The sequence below is a fragment of the Sorex araneus genome, chromosome 3 (genome assembly GCF_027595985.1).
Source record: "Sorex araneus isolate mSorAra2 chromosome 3, mSorAra2.pri, whole genome shotgun sequence".
NCBI classification, from domain to species: Eukaryota; Metazoa; Chordata; class Mammalia; order Eulipotyphla; family Soricidae; genus Sorex; species Sorex araneus.
In genome coordinates this window covers 69,389,393-69,411,694 of record NC_073304.1, presented here as the reverse complement: position 1 = coordinate 69,411,694, position 22,302 = coordinate 69,389,393, and the positions used below count along the sequence as shown (strand labels likewise).

Below are 22,302 nucleotides of genomic sequence, written 5' to 3'. Positions count from 1 at the left end.
ATTTGTTTTCCATTGCTGAGAATGAAGAGATATGAGGCCAGGAGGCCGCACTAGCATCAGCATAGTTTTGGATTTCTGTATTTTAGTATTTTAGTAACTAAATCCAGAGAAATGTCTGCCAACACACTGAAATTTTTATTAAAGTTATGGTGTATATAAGTTTTTTTTCACATATCACTCAATGTGTAATTTTAAAAAAATAGTAAGTTTAATTCTAGTCATCACGTTAAAAGTACTTAATGCCAGTTTGTCCATCCGTCCCTGTCCCGTCCTGCCGCCGGCCATGAGCTCCACGCAGTTCAAAAAGGGCCCCTCCTACGGGCTCTCCGCCAAGGTCATGAACCGGCTCCTGTCCAAGTAGGACCGGCAGAAGGAGGCAGAGCTCCGCAGCTGGATCCAGAGACTTACCGGCCTGTCCATCGGCGCCGACTTTCAGAAGGGCCAGAATGATGGGGTGATCTTGTGCACATTGATGAATAAATTACAGCCGGGCTCCGTCCATAAGATCAACCGCTCCATGCAGAACTGGCATCAGCTGGAGAACCTTTCCAACTTCATCAAAGCCATGGCGAGCTACGGCATGAACCCCGTGGATCTGTTTGAGGCCAACGACCTGTTTGAGAGCGGCAACATGACGCAGATGCAGGTGTCTCTCCTTGCCCTGGCGGGGAAGGCCAAGACCAAGGGCCTGCAGAGTGAGGTGGACATTGGCTTCAAGTACTCGGAGAAGCAGGAGCGGAACTTTGACGACGCCACCATGAAGGCGGGCCAGTGTGTCATAAGGCTCCAGATGGGCACCAACAAGTGTGCCAACCAGTCGGGGATGATGGCATATGGCATGAGAAGGCAACTTTATGACCCAAAGAACCACATCCTGCCCCCCATGGACCACTCAACCATGAGCCTGCAAATGGGCACCAACAAGTGTGCCAGCCAGGTGGACATGATGGCCCCTAGCACCCGGCGTTACATCTATGACACCAAGCTGGGCACCGACAAGTGCGACAACTCCTCCATGTCCCTGCAGATGGGCTACACGCAGGGCGCCAACCAGAGCAGACAGGTGTTTGGGCTGGGCCGGCAGATCTACGATTCCAAGTATTGCCCACAAGGTCCCGCTGTAAATGGGCCTGCCCTGGTCGGCGACTGCCCAAGCCCAGGCGAGGAGTATCCCTCCTACTACCAAGAGGCAGCAGGCTACTGAGGCACCCGGCTGGGGGGAGGGGGTGTCTCCCCACACCAGACTTCCTCCTCTGGGTTTTTCTGGGTTTCCTCCTTTTTTCTTTTTCTTTTATTTTCTTTTGTTTTTATTTTTTGGTTTTGGGGCCACATCTGACTTTACTCTGAATTTACTCCTGGCTCGGTGCTCAGAGATTGCTCCTGGCGGGGCTCAAGGGGACCATATGGGGTGCTGGGGGAATGAACGGGGTCAGCTGTGTACAGGGCAACCAACCCTTTCCTGCTGTCCTATGGCTCTGCCCCCCTTCTCTCTCTCTCTCTCTCTCTCTCTCTCTCTCTCTCTCTCTCTCTCTCTCTCTCTCTCTCTCTCTCTCTCTCTCTCTCTCTCTCTCTCTCTCTCTCTTTGTGTGTGTGTGTGCGTGTATTTGTGCTGCTGCATGGGGTGTCTGGTGCAGGGAAGCCATATCCAGGGATTCAGGCATGCTGGGATGCCAGGCGGGGAATCCAGACCAGACTAGGGAGCAAGTCTCTCAGCAGGCTATGGGGTGAGGTGACTGTGGGGAGGGTGACAATAGATGTGCCCACCCCCAAATGGTTTCCTTTTGCTTCTCCCCATCTTTCCTTTTCTCAGCTGAACAGTTAGTGGTTTCTGCGCCCACAGAAGTTTCAAGCAGTGAAACAAAAGAAAAAATATTGTTTTTTTTTGTGGAAGGGGGTGATGACAGGGAAGGGGAACAGATCCCTGAATTTTTGGGGGGTTGTGTTTTGAAGAACCCTTGGATCACTTCCCCTGGTCCCTGAAAGCATAATTGGTACAACAGAGTTTCTAGTAATTGAGGCAAAGCCAGATTCACCCCCTAACCCTGCCCGACTTGTCTTCACACCTGTCTAAACACTGCACAGGATCTCCCTCCAGGACCCCCCCCCAACTGGAACCAGCCCCCCAAGCCCCACCAGGAGTCCTGGGACCATGAGATAATGTGAAATTACCAACTGTGGGGAAAGGCAATAAATAAAACAACCCTTTTTTGAAGAAAAAAAAAAGTATTTAATGTGAGAAGAAAGGCATCATCAAAAATGATGAAGTCCTCATTTAAAACCTCAAGTCTGTTTACAATTTGTCAACTTTGGCTCTTTGCAAATTATTCAAGGTTTTCTTCAGTTTGAATATATGCTGGGATTATCATTATTAGCACAGCAGGTAGGGCATTTGCCTTGCACATGGCCAACCCAGGGTGGATTCCTTTGTCCCTCTCAGAGAGCCCGGCAAGTTACCTCGAATATCCTGCCTGCACGGCAGAGCCTGGCAAGCTACCCTTGGCATATTCGATATGCCAAAAACAGTAACAACAAATCTCACAATGGAGACGTTACTGGTGCCCATTCAAGCAAATCGATGAACAACAGGACGACAGTGCTACCGTGCCATAGTGCTACTCATTATATTAGTGTTAATATTGCTGATTTTTGCTTACATTATGAGAATGTGTATTTCAGATACCACTTTAATTTTTTAAAAATATATCTGCAGTTGGACTGGAGCGATAACAAAGCAGATAGGGCATTTTCCTTGCATGTGACTGACCTGGGTTCAATTCTCTGTCCCTCTAAGAGAGCCTGGCAAGCTAATGAGAGTATCTCGCCTGCACAACAGAGCCTACCAAGCTACCCGTGGCATACTCAATATGCCAAAGCCAGTAACAACAAGTCTCACGATGGAGGTGTTACTGGTGCCCACTCAAGCAAATCGATGAGTAACAGGATGACAGTGCAGTGATATCTGCAGTTGTTTCACTTATTTTTAACATCTGCTTATAATATACAGTGCACAAGTTGGACAGAATACATAATAGAAAGGGGAAATTTCTTTCCAAACAGCTCTGCTGATAAAGAAGTGATACAATCTCTCCTCGCTACTGAGGGTCAGTGCATGCAGTAGTGAACAGAATAAAAACCAATAGAAGTATGATAGATGAACAGGAAAAAAGGGCATATATGTCAAGTGTCATATTATTTATTGCTGATTCTGATTTTTTTCGCAAAGAAACACGAATAATTCTACTAAATATATCTTTATCAGTCATAACGGTTATTATTTGTAATTTTCATTGTACTTTTACCTTCAGTTTCCCATTTTTATCTATTTGTGTTAGTCTATTTTTGCTATGCACTGAATTCTGCAATCACCTATAGTTAACATTTGTGTGCATTTATTATATGTATTTAAAATATGTACACATATATATTTAAAGACATACATATTTAGAATATTTGCTGAATTATATGTCTTTTCTGTAAACAATACGATCATATATATAAGGCAAATATTGTATTTGTTTCTTGTTCATTCTTATTTTTGTCAGAACTTAGGTTGATCTTTAGTTTATCACAGCAAGCTAATATTAAATACTATTCATTTAGCTGTTTACTGTAGCATCAACATGAGAGCAAATGAAACTTGTGAAACCTACACTTTCTATGACTCTAAGATGTCTATGTAGATCATTATGTATTCCTAACCATAGGCCAGTTGCTTAGCGACCACAGAAGTAGAGAACTACTAATTGAAAGTATTCAGTATTACTGGCAATGCTTGCTGCAGGACGCTGAACTTAGAAATAGCAGGGACTCTGGGAGATAAAAATGTTGCAGAAGGTGAAAAAAAGCAGTTACAATATTATTCTACTAAAAATCATTATTATTTTCTTATGTATTATAAGTTTCACAAAATATTTTTATTGTTTCTTATGAAAATTATTAAGACTAAAAATCAGAGTTGTAGTTTCTATTAAAAAGCAAAAACAACATAAAAATACTATAAAAATAGAAGAGAAACAAGAAATAGTAATATCAAACTGAAACCAGCTTTAATGAGATAAGTAGCAGTATCTGTATGGACTTGGTGATGGTCTGTTAAATTTCACAGTGGAAAATAGGAAAAGAAATAGGGGGAGAATAAGGAGAAAAATGCAGAGAAGGAATAAGAAAATCAGTGACCCATATAAGAGGAGGAGGATGGAAGAGAAATAACAAAGGAGAAAGGAAGAAAGAAGGAAAACAAAAGAGAAAATAATCCAAGCACATAAAGGAAAGATAATTAAAAGAGAAACCACAGAGCAAATCCAGGTTTGATTCCTGGCACTGTATGATCCCATGAGCCCTGCCAAGTATGACCCTGAGCACAGGGTCAGGAGTAAGCCCTGAACACAGCCAGGTATAGTCCCCAAACTCAAAAACAAAACCTTAAGTTTCTAACAGTCTTTTGAGCTCTCTAACATAGAGACTAAATATAATCAAGATTATTTTATTTCTTTCCATGTAATATGCAATTTATGTATCCACAAAAAACAAATATTTTGTCATTATACACTTGGAATAAGAAAGATTACTAGGGTTGAGAAAGAACGAATGTCCTTAATGAGACCAAAAATAAGTTACAACCATGGCTCAATTCCCTTGGTAGTTTATTTGCTGCAAGAACTTCAATATATTTCTAAGATTTGTGCTTACTCTTATTCTATCACTCTGACACACCCAGCCATACATATATGCATAAAATTGTGTGCGTGACTTGAAAATATGTTATTAATAAGAATTTATTCATTTTTTCAGTAGTCGGTTGTCACTTGTATATTTAAACAGATTTTATCTAGTATTGGATATATATGGTAAAGTGAAGTCTGATCCTTCAAAGGCTAACTATGTTCCTTAGATTTCAAGTATAAAAGAATAAATAGCTTAATACTTAAAACTAGCAGTTAGTCAGATTTTTTTCAATGCAAGTAATGAAAATCCAGGGCTTCACATTTGTTAGCTACTAATAATTTAAGTGTTAATATTTATATTTCGATTCAAGATTATAAAGCTGTATGAATATCAGTCGTCTGCAAAAGCAACTGATAAAGATAATCAAATATGAGGTGCTCTTTATGCTAAACCTCTAATATAACATTTAAAAATAAATCCTGGAGATTAGTTTGTCATTTGTCTGTCACTCATAAAAGCTAGGTGTAAAGCATGCTAAAATTCCAGTTCTGCTTTTTGTATTCCAGCTTATGCTTATACAGAATTTTAATATAAATTTTTCTCTTGGTGTTTATGTAGAATTGTCTCAGTTTTGCATTTTTCTTTTTTTTCAGAGACTTAAAGTTAATGAAAGATAAGTTTGATGTAAGATATAAGAAAACTGATCAAAATTCTCAATTGGTGAGAAGCAATCAGACCTGCTTTTGCTATAGCATGCAAACTGACATCCTATCCATAATCTGTTTTGTCTATCCTTGTTTTAAAAATAAGCACTTAAAGATAGCATGAGATGATTATAGTTTTCTATTGCTGCAGAACAAACAAGTCTAAAACATAACAGCTTAAAACAACTAAACAGCAAGCATTTATCTGCTCACAATTGTACAATCTGTGCTGGACTCAGCTGCATGGCTTGTCTCTCCTCCAGATGGTGTTGGCTAGGTTCTCCCATGTGTTTGTATTCAGCCTATAGCTCCAGTGGGACAAGAGTATCCAAGATAGTTCTATTCATATGGCAGGTTAGAATGACTGTGAGTTTACCAAATCTTTGTCTCTGTCGTCCTGGTCTTTCATTCTCCTAGAAGTTTGTACAGGTCCTTTATTTCTCACCCACACTATGCTGGGATATCTTTGCAAAGTGATTCAGGGCTCAGAAAGAAGCAAAAACAATCTGCAAATATTCCTCAGAGCTTGACAATAACTTGCGCAATATAATTTCTGCTGTATTCTCTTTTCAGTAACTCATATGGCTCATGGTCATAACAAAAGAGGTTTGAAAACACATCAATTTAAATGCCATCATGATTCAAGACCTTTCTTAACAATGTGTGTTTAAGCCAAAATTTGTTGAAATAAGACATTTTGGAGCATGGTATTCATTGGGCTAACTCCTGGTTCTGTGCTCAGGGAATATGCCTGGAGGTACTCAAGAGAACATTTGCAAGCCCAGAGATTAAATTAGGGTTTGCTGCCTGCATAGCAAGTGCCTTAATTCCTACACTCTCTATTTCTCCAGAATTAAACTTTTAAAGATATATAGATTTTTGTATTTGGTCCCTACAGTTGTCATCTGAGTTACCACAAACTTGGTAACTCAAAATTGCAGAAATTCATTTTCTTGATATTCTGGAGGTTAGAGGTCTGAAGCCTAAGCGTTCACTTTATTAGAACTTACTGGATGTTGAAAGAAAATCCATTTTATGTTCAGAATGTTTGTCATTTTTGTTTATGACGTATCATTCCAATGTCTATCTCTGGCTTCACAAGGCATTCTGTGTCTCTAGATATGCTATATTCTTAGAAGAACAAACTCACTCGATTTAGGACTTATCTTAATGCAGAATGATTATACCTTCAAACCTAACTAAGCTACATTTCCAATTATGAGATTCTAGGTGTATATATAATTTCTGGGAGCACCATTCAACTGTAGTTTTCTATCATTTTATAATGTACACCTCAACATTTTTTTAATATTTTCTTTAATAACAAAAAACATTAAATTGAAAACTGTAATTTTCTATTCCATTTGATAACATACCCTGAAAACTTTTTTAGTAATTTCTATGACAAAGAACATGGTTTTGAACTTTTTATATCTGCACATTTTTGGAGCATCATTTTTCAAAATGTTTCTGAGGAAATTATTCCTAAGTGTTTTTCTATATGTAAGGGGTTTTTACTTGTCTAAAATACAGATTACTATTAACATTTTCTATAGATTCATTTTGTGTATAAATATATTAAGGAGTAACCATAAAGCAAAAATACTAATTTTTTGAAGCACACATTTTTCCTGAGTGCATATGGATATTGAAGAGGTCCAACTCTGTATGTGATGCTTATTAGTATCTCAAAGCATGAACTGAAGTTTTTTTTTTTTTTAATCTCAACTCTAGTGTACTCTACAAATTATCCTCAAATAATAAAGTCAAACATGTACACTACCAACCGCTTTGATAATCTACCTCCTGGTCCTTGGAGAATTTTCAAGGCCTGAATTATTAATTCCCCTTTTAATGACTAATTCCTATTATCTACAAGGTGGGAAGGGGGTAATATGGTCTGGTGTAAGCCCCAAGGATTGTCCTAAGGAAGTCACACGTGGAAAATTCAGTAAATGGGGGCCATGTGCTGAGCTACGGGGGCTAGTGAAAAATTAGGAAAGAAAGAAAACAACATCAAAATAGACCATAGTTGGAAAATAGTTGAGAAAACATTAAAATTCTGATTAGAACTTTTCAAAATACTGCTTTCTTTAATTTTGTGAAATTTAATTAGGTGTTCTTATAGAGCCTTACATTTTATTTCCTGTTTTTAATGCTAAATATTATTGAAAACTCTGCTATAATTGTATTCTTTAGTTTTCTACCATATGCTTATTGAGATTAAAATCTAATTTGTCACTGATTACTGGGATATAGCTAACTTATAGTTAATCAATATTCAATGGCTTTTATTGTTGTTGTTGGGGTCAGTGCATATCCAGTTGTGCTTCAGGTTTACTGCTGGCTCTGTACTCATAGATCACTTCTGGTGATGGTTTTGGGACTCAAGGTAGTGTCAGGGATTGTGCTGGGTTTGGGCTTTATGCAAGGCAAGCACCTTACTTCCTATACTCTGTCTCCAGCCCCACTATCCCGTCATTTTCCATATTTGTTGAATAAATTAAATGATAAAATTCAACACAGTATAGAAAAAGACTGTGTATATAAACTATATGTCAATATAATCTTCCAAAAGCATTCAATAAGAATATATTTTATATGAGTCTCATATCATTTACTTTTCTCCTACCTTGTAGTAATCATTCTCAGAACTTAGCATTCTGTGTTGTGAATTTTCAGTACTAAAAGTGATTCAGTGAAGTTGCTAGGGAAAAAAAGATATCAAATAGGTCTCATCAGTCACTTGGTAAAACAATTAAAAAATACAATTGCTTTGATTCAATTGTTAACAAATTTATTATATTAGTAAAATATTGTATTTTCTAAGAAACAGTGCTTTCTAAGAAACAGTGCTCTCTTTTACTGTTTAAGCATGCATTTAAGAAAAAACTCTTTTAACAGAATCTGCAAAAATTTATATCACTTTTCAAAATTTTTCAAAAATATTAGCCATGCTTAATAAAGACACTTGTCTTTATTAGTCTTTATTAATACTTATTCAGAATAATTCAAATATAGGAGCTTTTAAATGACTAAGTAGTGGCAGGTTACCCTACCAAATTGGTAAGAAAAATGAAATCTTAGTGACATTATGACACTAGAGAGCTATTTATTTCCAGACTTTGCCCATTCATCACTAAGGCCTATATACTACTGTAGCAAATTTATTTAATTATTAAATAGTTGCCAGAAAACTTAATTATGATATAACTGCAATAAAATTGAGAACTTTAAACCCAAATATTCCTGGAGTTACATATTTGTACTTTAGCCAGTTCGAGATTTCATAGCTTAAAAGCAAGTTGGCAAAAGGATTCTTTTATTTTTATATGGGATTTGTTTTAATGGCAATTATTCTTTATAAATATTAGTGTGGTCATGAAGCAAAAAGCCATTTCTCCATGCAAATATTTTAGCCAATTTAATCTATCTCCCTTAAATATTTTTCAGTAGTTTCTGAATACCAACTGAGAAAAAAAATGAAATATTCATACAGTTCCAAAAAAAGTAAAAGTAATTGACTTCTGTGATTCATCCTGAGTCATACTATAATATTATTGGCTATAAGTTGGTGACTGTGATACATAACATGTTTCTCAAACTCTGTTAAATGTTGCATTTCATGTATTTATATGATTGTTTTTATCTAACATTGTATGTCATTTTAATACCTTTTCCTGTTCTTGTAATTTGACAATAATAGAAAAGGTAAATTTATATCCTATTGTCACTCCTTAGGTTATTTGCACTTGTCTAAGCAGTGTTTTGTAAAATGTGCATGGTAATCAAGATAATGTTCACTCTCAAGCCTACATTAGATAAAACTTTGGAACACTTTTTTTTCTCCTTTTGGGTCACACCCAGCAATGCACAGGGGTTACACCTAGCTTTGCACTCAGGAATTACTCCTGGCGGTGCTCAGGTGACCATATGGGATGCTGGGAATCAAATCCAGTTGGCCACGTGCAAGGCAAACACCCTACACTCTGTGCTATCGCCCCAGCCCTGAAACACTTCACTTTTTTTTTTTTTAAATTGAATCACTGTGAGAACAGTTACAAAGCTTTCAGGTTTAAGTCTCAGTCATACAATTATTAAACACCCATCCCTTTGCCAGTGCACATGTTCCACCACCAAGAACCCCAGTATACCCCCCTCAGACTCCCCACCCTGTCTGTGTGGCAGATGATTTTCACTATACTCTCTCTTTACTTTGATTACATTCAATGTTTCAACAGAAAACCCACTATTATTATTTGAAATTTTCCCCCAACTGACGAAAGGCATCATTTGAGAATTTGTTTTCTATTGCTCATAATGAAGAGCATATGATGTCATGCAGCTGCTACCGTGGCTGCGCAGTGTTGGATTTCTGGTATTTTAGTAATTAAGTCCAGAGGGCTATCTGCTAGCAAGCGCTGGGTTTCGAAATTGGTTTATGTGCCTCTGGGATCATGGCCATTCAGGATCAGAGGAGCCATTTGTGGGCAGCTTGTCTGGGTCGGGAGCAGCGGTGGTTCCACCCCACCATCCCAAGATTCCCCTAGCACCCTGTCACTGGAAACTGGTACCTCTGTTGATATGCTCTGAAAGATGGCGGTTACCATGCTGTTGGAGATGGGAAAGGCCTCAAGAGACAAAAACCCTTCCCCTCCCAGGGCGGCACAGGGCCGTAGCTTAGTAAACAGTCTAGAAGCATTTCTGCCAGCAGCTTCTGGGTTCCGAAACTGGTTAGTGTGCTTCTGGTATCATGGCTGTTCAGGAGCGGAGGAACCATTCATGGGCGGCCACTCAGGATCTTGTCTGGGCAGGGAGCAGAGCCCATTCCCCGAGATTTCTGAGATTCCCCGAATGGCCTGTCACTGGAAACTCGTACCTCTGGGAACACTTCACACTTAAAAAGAAAATATTCTTAACATTTATATTCAGATCTACTCCCTGTGAAAAACCATCAAATGAAGTTACAGGCAATATTACAGTAAGTAAACTCCTATGAATTTCTTAGCTCATGGGACTGTTTCCCTGTTTTACTTTGCCATCAAAAACTGGAATTGCTGATTTTTAAGATGGAAAACCATAACATTTAGACTCTTTGCCCTGTCACATCACATACCATCCCTAGTATAGTACTAATATTTCAATAGTTATCTTTTAAAAATTATTTAAAAGATTTAATTTATTCTCAGTTGATGTAATACCTCACAAAATAGTGAAGTTCATTATGGTCAAATAATTAATTACCTGTTAGTTTGCAAAATCTAAATAACCTATTAAACATAACAAATCTAAAAAAGCTAAACATTTTAGACAGTTTGTGGTGAGGTTTATAATCTATCAAACAATGTATGACATTTAGTAGACCCAGCAGAAAGAACTTCAAAATATTTTCGTATCCTATGGAAGTTTGAAAGTCTATTGACTCCCTAGATATTCTATTTGCAAGTCTTTCATGCACTGTTTTCCCTCACTTATTTCTCTGCACACACATGCAAGCTATTTTCTTGCCTATTGTGTGTACTTGGCAGATTTTCTGGGCACAGTGCCCAGTTGGTTTAATGTGTGCTTATTATTGTCTATAGTGTTCCTGATTCTGTTTTGGAGATGGGCATTCTATAAATTATTTATGATGATTATTGCACTTTAGATTCCACTTAGCTTTTTTGGAATTTAGAAACAAAGAATAAACATTGAACCCAATGTGTAATAACCAAGGAAATCAAAGTTATGCCCAATGTTGCAACCTAGGAAAATAAAGAATGTTCTGGAATGAAGAACCACAAAACAAAGGAAGTTATTTCTATGAATGGTTAAAAAGAAAATGTCCATATTCTTTACTCCAATTTTACAACATGAATATTGTCAATATGTTTTGTTTTATCAATATTCATGAAGTAAACATATTATTTAAATATAAATAGACTGTGTTTTCTCCTCTGATTCACAGAATTGACATGATACCAAACATTTAATAGTAATGATTATTTTGCCTCTGAGTTATGAATCATATAAGAGAAAGTTGAATACAAGTATTATTTTAAAGAAGGAAAAAAGTTGTTTATAAATAATGGACACAAACACACATTCATTTTTAAAACAGGAAATGCTACAAAAAGACATTTGAAAGGATATATATGGACAAAATACGTCTCCAGGTACAAAAGAAAACAAAGTTTTGAATGAACTATAGCCGTTAACCCACTGCATGGTATATAATCAAAATTTAGGTTTCTACCTTAAGCTATAACATTGCATATTTAAAATTATAGTTTAATTAAAAAGTAATAATATTCAGTATAGTGGACCTCAGAAGATATCATTTAAGAATTATTATCATTTTATTATTTTTCTACTATAAAGCATAGTATATGCTTTTTTATCCTGTCTAATGTAAAAATTAACAATATTTTATTTTTAAAATGATTTTCTTTCCTCCAATTTCAATCTTTCTTTGCTTTTTTCTATTTATTTAAGCATTGCAAATATTTTAATCTATTTTTTTGAAAAGGGGCCTGAATTTAGGATTTTTAGATACTTTGCAGTAAATCTTTTTTTTTCCCCCTTAGAATAAAAAATATTCTTTGCATTTTTATTATTCTAATATTGCTTCAGCTTTAGGGTTAATTTATATGCAAAGCAAATAATTTACCCAAACTTGTAAGGGATATGCATTATCAGAACAGAACACCTGCAGGACAAAAGAGAGGTTAATTTCATTGTTGCTCTGAAGCAAAAGGAGATCATTATGGAGCCTGCAGTAACCAAGCTCTGTGAAATAGCTGCATTAGTCATTAACTTTCTCGCACTAAATTTCATATCAAACTCAATTAACTACTACATAGCTTTTAATGACAATATTTTTTCAGATGCAGCCCTTGTTTACTAATAAGATTTCACATCACGACTATCTGTGCCATTACGTTCTCCATGTTAATATTCAAGTCTTGAATTTCTCCAAGAAAATGGGGCAATGCAAATTGCATTTGCTAAAAGTTCTCCTTGAATTATGTTTCAACATATCAAGTGTGTTAATGTAATGCTTTCGAAGCTAAAGGGAACGATTATATAGGAAACCAAAAGTCCTCCCTGTCTAGCCCCTGGATTGATTAAGTTTGCTCTTTCTGTATATTTCCCCCACAATGTTACCTCTGTGTTGGAATTTATCAGGATCAGAACCATCTAAATTGAAAATGTCTCTTAGTATATTTTTATCACAGTGAAAGACAAAGCCGGAATAACAAAAAGGCACAAAATTAATGTCATCAGGAAACAATTTACGCAGCTAATTAGCATAGCATTCTCATATAAAAAGACAGATGGATTAAGGGATCAGGTCATTCATAGCCTGCAGTAAACTGCTTTAGTCTTTAAGCCCCTGCTGTTACCTATCAATGGGTGCTCTTTTTATGGACTTAGATCCCTAGAAAGATTTAAATTCTCACATTAGATTGATTCACCTTGTTTTCTCAACTTCTATTGATGATATATTACATTATTTTGTCACTGTAACAGCACTACTTCAAATTTAGGTAGCTGCTGAAGAATTAAAATATAACCATATCTGAACATTTCTCATATGATAGCTTTTATAACAAAAATACACAGGCACACTTATTGTGTTGTAAGGCTAAAAATTCTGACTTAAAGGTGAGTCTATGAGAGGTTTATGTTGTGGTGGTTATTATTCTTGCTGTAGTTCTAAAAAGTACTGTATCAAGCTCCATTTGGGGAACCAGCTGAGTCCCTCTATTGTGGGTCCTCCCACGCACTGGGAACCTGTCCTTCCCCACTACTTCCTTGAGTCTCTTTGCTGAATAAACTATGCCTGGGAAAATGAATTCTGTTCTCTTGTAAATTTATATTTCCAGAGGGTCAAAGGACCTGCATGTCTGCTACTTTCTTTCTTATGCATTTCTATGTCCAATTTTTCTCTTGTTATAAGACTATTAACTATCACTAAACTAATGTGATGCTCAAACCTGTTCAAATCATTTTTAAAAATTGTCAACTTCCAAATAAGATCATCTTGACAGTATCAAAATGACCATTTCAAAATAACCTTTGGAAGACAAAGTCAACTAAAATACAATCATAACGTTATTTATTAATTTATAATGATTATGTTGTGTGAGGATTCTCCATATTGTTTTTCAGAGAGGCTGAATCAAATGGCACCCCACCAAAAGTAAATGAGAGTCCCTTATTTACCACATTCCCACCAATACTTGTTTCCAGGCTTTTAGATATGTGTCATTTTCACTGGTGTGAGATAATGTTTCATTGTCATTTGATTTGTGTTTCCCTGATGATACGTGATGAACACTTTATTTATACTGTCAGCATACTTTCTTCCAAGAAATGTCTGTCTCCTATCCAAAGGTGCAGAAATAGTAGATGAATAAAAAAGTTACGTCAGATATATGTATATGTATATAGTGGAACACTTGACAGCTATGAGAAAGAAATGATAACTAATAGTTTGCTGCAACTTAAATAGAACTGGCAAGCTTCGTGTTAAATAAAATAAGAGGAAAATTAAATATTACATGACCTTAGACATCTGTGGTACATTGGGAAACAAAGCAAGAGAATAGACAGTACTGAATGATGACAGGTCCTTGACCTTGGTTTACAAAATAAGATTACCAAACCATGTAGGAGCGGTTGGAAGAAGGATGAAAGAAGCAGACTAGATAGTAGCAGAGAGTTCTGGCACTTCAATGGTGGTGCTGATAGTGCTGTCCTTTGTTGTAGGATAACAGAGCCTCAGTAGTTTAGGTTTATTGGGTTACTCCCGTTACAGTGCTCCTATTCCTCTTTGTTTATTTGTAGCTTCTTTCTTGGTGTTCTGTTGACTTGTAAATAATGTTTTTCTCTTCTCCTTGAGTCCTTTGCATAGTTTATTCAGAGCAAGTCCTTTTTGTATGGGCACAGGAAGACTTAACAAATGTTATGCTTTTGTAACCTGGGAGTCATTTGACTCTATATGATATTTTCCTCCAGGGCATCTGTTCTCTTGACCTAAGCCTCAGCTGCCCTTACTTCCTAGCACCCCCAAAGCACGGTCCCGACGTGGGACAAGAAGGACCCAGGGCAAGCTGTGAGTTGTGTGCTACCCTGGCATCAAGATGGGCCTGGCCAAAGTGCCTAATGCTTAACTATAAGTTAAGAGCTTGATCATGGACAAATGCTGTCATGATCCAAACAGTGATACTAGATTTGGACCCTGCTAGGGTGAGGAATGTTTAATCTGGCCTGAGTGCTGTGGTCTGAGCCTGTGGCAAGATGTTGCCAGGAGAGCTGCCTTGCAAGCCTCAATGTATCCCTTGCTATGTCCATACAAAAATAACTAGTATTAAGATGTTAATAAGTTCTTGGACTAAGGAAAAGAAAAAAACCTTAAGAGTGAGGAAGGGCTTTGGAGTGCCCTGCCCTCAGGAAGGGCTTTCTTATGTTGATTTGGCTACCTGGCTGGTTGTAGCCTAGAGGGCAAGGTGGGAGAGACAAGGAGGAGGAGAGAGAGAAGCCAGGGAGAAGCAGAGTTGAGCAGTAGATGCAGAGAGAGGCCGGAGCTGGGAGTGCGGGAGATGAGAAAGTTTGAAGATTGAATAAACGGTAACTAATCAGCAACCAGCTTGGTCCTCGTTCTTCCTTCGCCTGTCCTTGACCACCGGCCGTCCCGATCCAGTCCACACACTGCGGTTCCAGAGCACCGAACGCGGGTGGTGAGACAGAGCCGCCCGGAGAGCCCGCGAGTGCACGCGCCCCTCGGCGTTCTTTAGTTTTTTACACTTTGTACATCAAAACCATAAATGTTAACACTTTCATAACTTTGATATGAAATTACATAAAAAGTTTAAAATTAAAGTTACATAAAAAAAGAAAGCCTTTAAAATTACCAGTACATTTTGTATTTTGCATTTTGCTTCTAAAGATATACCTAGGGACTGGAAAGATAGCACAGTGGATAGGGGGTTTGCCTTGCACACCGGCTGACCTAAGTTCAATTCCCAGCATCCCATATGGTCCCCCCAGCACTGCCAGCAGTAATTTCTGAGTGAAGAGCCAGGAGTAACCCCTGAACATCACCAGGTGTGACCCAAAAAGCTAAAAAAAAAATAAATTAAAATAAAATATATACCTATATGGGAAAACAATATAGTCATATGGTATCTAGTTATATATTTATAACTATACAATTCTCAGCATCTTAACATATATCATGACACTAATAATCATTTGTATAAGTAGTTAAGATATTTTTCAATAGATCAGTCCATTAAATACTTTCTGATTTATCTTTCAATATTGGACCTAAAATAACCAACAAATCACTAGATATTATATACACAAAAGAGGTGAAAACTTTTCTTTTTGAAATGTAAATCTTGGGAAATCTGTCATTAATCAGATAAATATATAATCTTTTAAAAAATAATGTAAAATCAGTAGTGACAACATATACAATAATATTATAGCAACTTGGTTTAATATATATTTTAGATCTTATAGTTGTGATTTTGATTTTTAAATTCAAGATGAGACTATATTTGGACTTTATGTTAGCTTAAAATGATAGATAAGTCGTTCATTCAATTATAGATTTTTCATCTTATTGTCCTTTTTTATCACCAGGCTAAAGCAATAAAATAAATTTATATTGTATTTCATAGAAGAAGGACTTAACTAGGAAGCATATAAAAGATGACCATTCATGCTTATATATCTGTGAATATAATTAAAATATAGTCAGGTCATGTTCCTTCATAATAATAATGATCTGTGTCATCCTGGCTTTCTACTTAATAATTTTTTTTCCTTATAGATATTATGGATGTCTAAAAATTATTGTCAGTGCTAGGCAATAAATATGAAATGTGCAATTTGTGGTGACTATACATAGTGATTAGATGGCTAGAACTCATCTTTTATTTTTCTACACTCATAGTAAATTGAAGATTAGATTTTGAGGATTTTATAGCTTGAAAGGAACTTAGATATTATTTGGTTCAGAGCTTTTATTTGATAGATGGAGCAAATGGGGCTCATAGAAATGAATTGACTAAAACAATGCTTGCAGTCCTTAAGACAGTCATTAGTAAGGGACATAGAAGTAGCTCAAGCCTACATATATATACATATATATATACGTATATATAAATATATATATAAAATTTGGAAGATCTAGGCCTTAATCGCAGCCACAAAACCTCTTATAGCCTAGTTCTCCTTCTCAGAGAACCTGCCTGCACACAGAGCCTGGCAAGCTCTCCATGGCGTATTCGATATGCCAAATACAGTAACAATGATGGGTCTCATTCTCCTTACCCTGAAAGAGCTTCCAATGCAGCACCTCTGGGAAGAATGAGTAAAGAGAGGCTCCTAATATCTCAGGGCTAGGAGGAATGGAGACATTACTGGCATCTGTTTGCGCAAATCGATGATCAATGAATGGGATGACAGTGATGACAGTGATACAGTGATACAGTGATATCTGTAATTGCAGCACTGTAGCACTGTTGTCCCATTGTTCATTGATTTGCTCGAGCGGGCACCAGTAATGTCTCCATTGTGAGACTTGGTGTTATATTTTTTGCATATTGAATATGCCATGGGTAGCTTGCCAGTCTCTACCTTGGGGCGGGGTGGGATACTCTCAAGTTTGGTAGCTTGCCAAACTCTCTGAGAGAGACTAAGGAATTGAACCTAGATCGACCACATGCAAGGCAAGCGCCCTACCTGCTGTGCTATCACTCCAGCCCATATATAATTATGTATATATGTAAATATATACATATTATACATATGTATATTTGTGTGCATATATATGCATATGTGTGTACATAACTTGTATATAACTTAAACTCACAATAATAGAAACTGCTTAGCATATCACTGTTCCATCTAATATAAAGAATTACAAATTGCTTTTTTAGAATATAGAACTTGGAAAATATTGTAATAAATACAATTTGATTCTAAATTTTATTTTCTTTTTTTGATACTTCATTTTTGACTTATGTCTTTCCATATTTTGCTAGCAGTAATGAATTTAGGTAAAACATCTCAGAGGACTAAACTATTTACATTTAAGTTGTGATTCTACTTTTAGTCAACTCATTAAAATCTAGATTTTATGCTTAACTAGGATGATAATGTAGTTGAAATATAATTGACATACTACATACGTTTTATGGCAAAAGTTTTGACCTAAGAATAATGACAGTACTTTTTATATAAAATGAAATCATTTTGAGGAGACAGTTACAAAGTAGCATAAATCCTTTCATCACAATACCAGTCAAAGCATGGAGAAATGAAGTTGAATGGTTAATTGGGTTTCATGTTTGAATAAAGATCGGATATTATTAATACATTTCAAATATATTCATATATATTTTGGAATGTAGTCTGAAGACCACTTGTTAGCCTCAAAGTCACAGAAATCTCTGAATCCATTGAGCTAAGTTTTAGTGATACCACTAATAAAGCTAATAATTGATGACTTCAACTATCTTTGAATCCTTTAAAAAGGCCTAAACCAGGAGAAGACACTAGTGTATTTTGACATACAGTCCTGTCATAACTCAGAACTGACAGATATGTGTATGGATCTTACATGTGGGATCTGACTTGACTCATGAGAAAGCCATTACAAACCTATTGTGTGGGCTGGAGTTGCTTGAAATCAACCAAACAATACAAAAGAAAAGACATACTTTTGTTTGTTTGTTTTTAGGTCACACAGGTGATGCTTCGGGGCCAGGTTCTACATTTAGGACTTGCTCCTTCCGGTGCTCAGGATATCATATGAGATGTCTGAGATCGAATCCAGGGGGGCTGTGTATAAGGCAAACACCCTACCCACTGTACTATTTCTTTAACACCAAGAAAAAATATATTTTTGAGGGTACTTTTAAAGCTCAATGCAGACAATGTATAAGGTACTATGCATGAGCTACCTATTGGTTTGGCAGTTTGTACTATACCAGGTTGCTTTTCCTTCTTAATTTTTTGCCAAAATTCCAAAACAAACTAAGTTTTCAATGAAGCAAAGTATGAGAGGTTTTGACTTTTGCTTGATAAATTTGGACACTGCTACTTAGGTGATTTATCACCAATTCCAAATGTTCATCATCCAATTTATCCTACAAAGAATTACGTTTTAATCAAGCAATGAAATATATATGCTATTGATATATGTTGATAATCTTCCCAAATTTCTGTTATTATTTCCTTTCTCTTCTTGTCAAATAACAGACCAGCAACACAGGGTATCAAGATGTTTTGTCTATTACACTCATAATATTTGTTTTTCAGAAGCCAAGTGTAACATAGAAACACAATGGATTGTCATGTGAAACAATGAAGAATTAAAAATACCCCTAAATTCTTCAAAAATGGCACATATAAACGTGTTCCTAGGTTGAGATAGAAAAATGTCTGTATAATTATAAATCAAATATGGTAAAATAATAAATATATGTTGTTTGGAACGCATAATGAAAGTATCAGCCATTAGAAGACATGGAAAATTTTAAAGATACTTCAGATCTCTAGAAAATGATTAGCAGAAACATTAAAATGAAGAAAAAGCAAAGTGACGAAGCTTGAAAGATAGATTTGATTTTTATTTATTTATTGCAGTGCTGGAGATTAAATCATGCAAGTTTGTGCTCTAATTAAACCCAGAGCCACAAACTATCACTATGTTACTTCTGGCTGTGAACAGCTTTCATTTAAGAGAGTTTCTGTTTAAGCCTTGACAAATGCCAATCAAAATAGAAGATGGACCCTTAGCTCAGAGAGAGAAAAACTGCACATATAGTCACACAAAGCCAATAAATAAAAATGTGAGGTAGTCTTTGTAGGATCAGTAGTTTGAGGAACCAGTTTTAAAGAGACAATTGTTTTTATCTTTGAAATGTACACTTATAAAATCATGATTGATTCAATGCTGCAAGGACCTTTACAACACAAAATATAGCATCATATTTTTGACAAATATTACATTAAGTGAATTTTTTGAGTGTTTCTAAATCAGATTTTAATGGATTGGTGTAAAACCTTTCATTGGAGGATTGTGTTAGAAACCAATAAATAAACTGATGGTAGGTTTGTCCACTGCTACTGGGGATCTGCCAGCCTCTTGAGGCCCTCTCTCTTGACAGTGAGAATACATTCCATTTTCATATAACTATAAGCATTTCTGTGTTAACTATGTATATCTGTTTTACATGTTTATGATAATATTATTAGAATAAACATTATTAAGATAAACATAAACTCATGCTAATATATCTGATTCAATTACGCTAGCATATAGATAATGTTAGCCTTCTGATCTTGTTTGTGAGCTCTCACATAAAAGTTAAAAAAAACTTCATTTAACTTTCTATCATCAAATTACTTAGTACTTGATTTCCAAGGTCTTTGTATTATACTAAATAAATGGTTTTGGCTTACCAAGGAAACCTTCCCACTGGGCTGAAGTATAGTTCATTTTGCCTATAAAGCAGTCTTTAATTTCCAAAATTATTTAGATGAGCACATTTGTCTAGCCTGCTTTATTTGGGGAGACACCTGACAGTATCCTGGGGGCTGTTCCTGGGGGTTCTCAGGGATCATGTGGTGTCAGACCAGGAATCAGTCTAGAATTAGCTACATGCAAGGCGAGAATTTTAACCTCTATGTTATCTCTCTGCCCTCCTGCACTGCACTGTAGCATTGTCGTGCCGTTGTTCATCGATTTGCTTGAGCAGGCACCAGTAACGTCTTCATTGTGAGACTTGTTGCTACTGTTTGTGCCAAATTGAATATGCCACTGGTGGCTTGCCAGGCTCTGCCGGGCGGGTGGGATACTCTCAGTAGTTTGCCGGGCTCTCCGAGAGGGACAGAGGAATCTAACTCGGGTCAGCCTCGTGCAAGGTAAACACCCTACTCGCTGTGCTATGGCTCTAGTCCTTCTGACCTCCTAACCTATTTTACTGTGATTTTTTCGATACACTTTAATAGCTCTATTTTTGTCATATTCTGCGTTATATTCTACACTTCTCTTTCCTAAATCATATGTATCTGGGGCAAAGTCTCTGACAGAGTGCTGAAGAGGACCTTGTACCACTCATGGTGAAAAATAGGGCTTCACATAATTGAGGCATACTGTCTACTAATGAGCAGTATACTCAACCTTCAAAGATCATCTTTTACTACCTTTATAGGCTAGAATTGCAAGCAATACATCCCAACAATCTTTTGCTTTCTTTCAAAGTTTTATTTATCCTTCACTTAGAAGATAATGTTGCTAGTCATAGAATTTTAATTTGTCACTATTGTTCTTTAGACATTTCAAATATCTCATCCCGTTCTCACGTGTGCTGTGTCTTATCAAAAGTCACTGTATCATTTTATTTGATTTTCTGTAATCATTGTACTTTTCCTCTGGCTTCTTTCAAGATGTCACTTTTGGTTATCAGAAGTTAGATTATGTTATATTATATGTAGTCATTACCTTTGAAGGGGAAGCAGCTACCAAGGCAGTGACCAGAATGGGGCTTAGTCCATGAAAGGCATACACCCTAACCCTTTGAACTAGTGCCCCCAGCTCAGTAATTGCAGTTTTGAAAGTTACCACGTTGGGTACTTTTAAATCTTTCAAGATATAGGGTTAGATTCATGCGATTTTATTTTATAATTCCTTGACTGTTATTTATATAGATAGTCTCTATTTTCATTCTGCAATTTTAGTTATCTTTATGTTAGATGTTCTTAACTAGGCATAATAGATGCTCTGGCATTTGTTTATTTATGTACTTTCTATTGAGATCTTAATTTAGAGTATTTCTCTTGCCATGATTGTATAGTTGTTAATACTCTGCAATATGGAGTATTACTCATCTGTTCTTGAAACTTGCCTAATTTTTTCCCCCAAGTGTCTTTAGCATCTCAATTATAGTTTTTAAATTCCCTGTCTGGTAGTTAAAAAATCCGCATCATAACAGAGGCTTATTCTGATAATCTCTGTCCTTTGAGACATTTTTACTTATGCCTTAAAATGTTTTGCTGTGGTTTAAAACCAGATATATTTTGTCAGTAGTAGTGATAATATAAACCTTTATCATCAAAGTATATACTAATCTGGTTAGGAGATGGACAAGATTTAAGGTTTGCTACACCTAAATTTCTGTAACATTCTTGTTCAGGTCTCCATCTTAGCTGTGGTTTTTCCTAAGTATTCTTTGACAAAGAGTAAGCACATCTTGCAGCTCTTTTAGCTACAATATCTAATTATTCATCCTGGTGATTTAAATTTTAAAATATGAAGGGAAACCATTCTTAGTTATTATAATTAATAATGTGTCTTTCACTGGGTCTGTGTACCCTTATGACTTTTTAAGTATTCTGTGTTATCCCTTTTGTTTCTCTCTCACTTAAATGATCAATAAGAGTGCACACACATATACAGACTCTCTCTCTCTCTCTCTCTCACACACACACACACACAGACACACACACACACAGAGAAAAGGAATGTAGTTATTAAAGATGTGATAAAGCTGCTATGTCTTTAACCCTAAACTGTGAGCTGAGAAGAGGTACAGGTATTTTGGGAAGATTACTCTTCTTTTGTCATGCTGGAGCACCAAGGTTATCAATGCTTTTCCCTGAAAACACATTGGGCTCTTGGAGACAAGCCCATGAAAATATACAGGTATCCTGGGCCAGAGCAATAGTATAGCAGGTAGGGTGCTTGCCTTGCATACAACTTACTAGGTTCAATCTCTGGCATGCCATATGGTTCTCAAGCCCTTCCAGGAGTGATCCATGAGCATAGCCAGGTGTAGTCCAATATATATGGGTAACCATAAAACCACCCCATAGGAGACTCTTCTCTCCTCACTATAATTCATACTCAGTCTTCAGCGGTTAGTCAAAA

General features: G+C 36.4%; 1 pseudogene; it reads left to right on the top strand.

Annotated features, from left to right (window-relative positions):
* The first annotated feature begins 283 nt into the window (after positions 1-283).
* Positions 284-1,204, top strand: LOC101558186 (calponin-2-like; annotated as a pseudogene).
* The last annotated feature ends 21,098 nt before the right edge of the window (positions 1,205-22,302 follow it).